The sequence below is a fragment of the Podarcis tiliguerta genome (genome assembly GCF_965153285.1).
Source record: "Podarcis tiliguerta genome assembly, chromosome: 2".
Classification (NCBI taxonomy): Eukaryota; Metazoa; Chordata; class Lepidosauria; order Squamata; family Lacertidae; genus Podarcis; species Podarcis tiliguerta.
Window position 1 is genome coordinate 62,006,953 of NC_139535.1, and position 4,972 is coordinate 62,011,924.

Below are 4,972 nucleotides of genomic sequence, written 5' to 3' on the forward strand. Positions count from 1 at the left end.
AGGGAGGAGGGAACCGAGGGACTATCTAGGAGAGGAGAGAAGGTTATGGAGTTGAATCGCGCCCCTTGCGGCAGGGAGGTTTGTTGGACGCTCAGGGCGTCTATAAAACAAGAATCTTGGTGCGGCTGTAAAGGGGCAGAAGTCGTGGTACTCGAGGGCGAGGTGGTTGCTCGCCGGGTGTTAGAGTTGTGGAGTTGGAAGGGACCCCGAAGGTGATCCAGTCCAACCCCCGGCGATGCAGGAATCTCAAATAGATCATACACGACAGATGGTCATCCAACTTCAAAGAACCTCCAAGGAGTTCACCGTCTCTTGTGGGAGTCTGTTCCACTGTCGAACAGCTCTTACTGCCAGAAAGTTCTTCCGGATGTTTAGTTCGAATCTCCTTTCTTGTAGCTTGAGTCCATTGGTTTGGGTCCTAACCTCCGGAGCAGGAGAAAACAAGCTTGCTCCATCTTCCATGTGACGCAACAAGCTCACAAAAGGAATAAACCCACTATTTGCTATTCTTAGTGTTTAATGCTTGTGGCACAACTAGAGTCAGGCAGCAGAAATAAAACAGAAAATGGTAGTCTCTCTTTTTTTCATCCTTACACTATATGATTCTAGTGTTTTGAACCACTCATAGAGTTAGAAGGGAGCTCAAATGTCATCTAGATACTCATGGGCGTAACCAAGGGGGCTAGGGAGGGGTAGCTGCCCCCTCCCATTCAATAAAATTCAATAAAAATACATAGCAAAGTGAGGTTCTGCCCCCCCCCAACAAAAGATCTGCCCCTCCACAAAAATCCTGACTACACCCATTCATTTATTTATTTAATTTATATACAGTCTTATACCCAGGGGCCTCAGGACACGGGTGGCGCTGTGGGTTAAACCACAGAGCCTAGGACTTGCCGATCAGAAGGTCGCGGTTCGAATCCCCGCGACGGGGTGAGTTCCCGTTGCTCGGTCCCTGCTCCTGCCAACCTAGCAGTTCAAAAGCACGTCAAGTAGATAATTAGGTACCGCTCTGGCGGGAAGGTAAACGGCGTTTCCATGCACTGCTCTGGTTTGCCAAAAGCGGCTTAGTCATGCTGGCCACATGACCCGGAAGCTCCCTCGGCCAATAAAGCGAGATGAGCACCGCAACCCCAGAGTCAGCCACGACTGGACCGAATGGTCAGGAGTCCCTTTACCTTTTACCCAGGGGTCTCAGGGTGGTTCACAGAATAAAATCAAGATATAAAAGCACAAAATACATAATAAGAAGAAAAACGACCCAATAGCCTCCCCCCCCCAAAAAAAATGTTTTTTTTAAGGGCATAGGATGCAAATCAGATCAACCAAAGGCCTGGTTAAAAGGGAACATTTTTGCCTGGCACCTAAAAGTGCATAATGAAGGTGCCAGGTGAATGCCCCTGGCAAGAACATTTCATAGACAGGGAGGCACTGCAGAGAAAGCCCATTCTCGTGTTGCTGCCCATGTAGGTATTGCTGGAGTGGGGTATGGAAGCCTGATGGTATTGCTAAGGAAGGAACAGCCTGTGGGTGAAGTGTTGTATACCCACTGCACATTGTCAAGTCACATCTCATTTGCTTTTGCAACCCTATTGAACATTTCCTACAGTTTCAAATTGTTCCTCAGCAAAGTCCACGTCATTGGTCCAAAGCATTGTACGTGAACATGAATCTCAAAATGTGGGCATTTTCCCACATGCTTTACTTCTCTTCAAATGACATTAGTGCATGGGGCTACTCTGTATTTTGTTTTTGCTGTCTTCTCGCCAAGTAGCATAACACTGCACATATCAAGTAGTGCCTGTCAAAAGCAGGAATGGTGGACAAAACCTGCTTTGCAACCAGTTCTTGGAACAGAAAGCATTGCGGAAATTGGTCCCACACATCTTCCGACTGATTTATCATTACCCGAAGTGCTACTTATAAACAAGGCTTTTGAAAACTTGGGGCTTCCTGCCTTAGTTTACTTGCCTTTTAAGGACTTTTATATTACTCTTGTTTCCTTTGGTGTCCCCCAGCCAACTATCGTTATGTTGCACCTGTAGTGGAATCAAGCAGAACATGCAAACATACAAAATGGGAACTGTGAGGAAAGCCAACTCTACAACCGGTTCTTAGAAAATAATGCATTAAGAGGAAATGATATGGATGAAGTGCTTCTAATTAAGTTATATCCTTTCCTAAACAATATACACTGGCCACAGGTGGTATGGACCTGGTCCAGACACTTAAACCAAAATATTTAGGTGAGTTAGGAAAGAAGTTCCAGATTCTAATGGTGTTTTTTTAAAGTAGGGATTATAGTGATGCGAAGACCTTGCCTCATTGTTCCTCCACCACCCACTCACCCAATCAATGAGTACAACTGATAGCGTGGTCCAAAGTTCACTCCGTTATTGTGCTATTGATGTGGATATAATATGTTAGGGAGGCATTTCCTAAAATAGGGAGTCAGTCCACACCAGCTGTCCACCTCTTCACACATATGGGAATATTTTGCTTGAGAAGAGAATTGGATACAAACTGGAGACAGCTGTGCTGTTTCTTGAGCCAGTTCATAGTGCTGTTGGGGATGTTTCTAGGGAAAATATAGGTAAATGGCCCACACAATCTAGAAGGTTGAAAAAGATGACTCATTGTTCCCCTCTCCAGCCAGAGATAAAGAGCCAGCTAGCTGTGAGGAGATAACAATAAAAGTGGTTTCTGAGCTGTGGACAGGCTGTTAGCTGCAAGAGCCTGAGAGACATGCCACCCTGATACAATGGAACCTCTGGTTACAAACTTAATTCGTTCCAGAGGTCCATTCTTAACCTGAAACCGTTCTTAACCTGAGGTACCACTTTAGCTAATGGGGCCTCCCGCTGCTGCCATGCGATTTCTGTTCTCATCCTGCGGCAAAGTTCTTAACCCAAGGTACTACTTCCAGGTTAGCGGAGTCTGTAACCCGAAGTGTTTGAAACCCGAGGTGTTTGTAACCCGAGGTACCACTGTATTACCTTTATGGTTTTAAATCATGGCTTCACTGTGCTTTCCTTTTCAATGCAGGGAGACGAGTAGCATCATACTTGCATGAATCATCTCAACAAAAATGTTGCAAGTCCCATGCGTGGGATGTATCTTGGGTAATTGGCCACCTTGCAATAGGGTGCCACTCAGGAGATGCAACCACAAATCAAGAGACTTAACATATAATGAGACTTGCTAAATAGTAAGTATCACCATTGGTCTCCACAAAATAAAATCCTGTCAGGGTGGGGATGTGTTCCATCTTGAATCGCAGAACCATACTGCAGTACATATTGGGGCGGGAGGTGGCAGGGAAGCAAGACTATGTCTAATCATTTTTGGAATTTACTTTGTAGCTTTTTGTTTTTGAGAGTATACAAACTCCAGGTTTTTGAAGCAAAGATTGTTCCCATCTGCCATGGTTCTACTTGCTGCCTTAAATCACTCACTGAAATTAGTAACTCCCCCTGCCCCCTCTCTAAAGCAGAACCTGACAGAGACTGATTCAGTTATCTCTCCTTGCTTTTCCTCTTCTGCCTCCAGTCTCCTGGCTCCCTTCTTCCTGTCTTTGCTGCAGCTGCTTCAGACATTCCTTTGGAAGGTCTGTTACTCTATTTCTTCAGCTTCCCTTGTTGTTTCCTGCCTGACCCAGGAGTTTCAACAGACCCTAGTTCTACTTCAGGATAACCCCACTGGGACCCGACAGTATATAGTTAGGTTTCTGGACAGGGTTCACAAATAACACTAAACCATAGTTTAATAAAAATATGGTTTAGCATTATGTGTAAACCAGGAGACAGTGAGAAGCAGAGGGAGCTTACCTTTTGTGGGTCTGCTTCTCGCTGGAAGTCTAAAATGTGGTAATGGATTTGGCTGTCACTTGGGCTGTGCCTCCACCTTTGCTTAACCTGTATATTTGTAAATAAAACATCACACAATATAATAAGTGTCCAGCAGCCTCCTCCCAAAAGGCACTGCCTGAACCCAGGAGAGTGTTGCACAAAACCCTGCTTCACCACTCAGGGAAGTTGGGGTGAGTGTAATAACCTGCTGTTGAAATCAATAGCAAATCCCAATTGATGGAAGAATTTTCTTGCTGTGTTGCTTATCTGAACTGCCTACCCCATGACACATTTTGACCTTGAAATCTAAAAGAACTATAGTAGGAAAAATAATTTCCTCTAATAGAAGTCTATGAATAAAAACAGCCAGAATTAAACAACAGGAGGTATAATAGGAAGTTAAATGGCAGTGTGGGATATAAAGTCAGATATTTAGCTTGCCCAAATCCCATAGCAGGTGGTCTGTATGTACAGTAAATGGTGACAATCTGTCTGTTCTGTGTCAAGCATGATACAGGGAACTTTTCAGCCATGCAATTCCTAATGGCATCTGGGGGCGTTCTGTTTTCTAATCGAGAGTAGTCGGTGTTCCTTTGACTCGCAGACCAAACTAATTGCATTCATCAAGTTGACCTGTGCATGTGGGAAGAAACCGGGGACAAAAATGTCACTTTGATAATCTGCTTGAAAGCACAACGTGTCAGTGGAATATGACATGGTGTTTTGGCTAAATTGTATGTCATTTCTGTATCTCCTGCAGGCATACAACAGTATTAATGGAATAACAACCACAGTGGCACATACCTTTTTGTACTACCGTAATGGGTTTAAAAAGAAAAAAGTGTGTGCTATTATTTAAAGATCCTCATTTACTGCCTCACAGGTAAAAGCAAATATAGCAGCACCTTTATGGAAATAATAGATTTGCTAAACCATCATTTAACTTTCATCCAATCTCTGAGGGAAGGGAGAAATTGCACAAATGATCTTGGGGTTGTATTTTCTACCTGAATGAGAATTCCTAGTGTTTGGTGGAGTAGACTTTAGACCTGTTCAGAGTGCTGACTTGCCAGCCCTCCCCTTCTCCACATTACCCCCATTTCATTCCCTTTCCTTACTTTTCT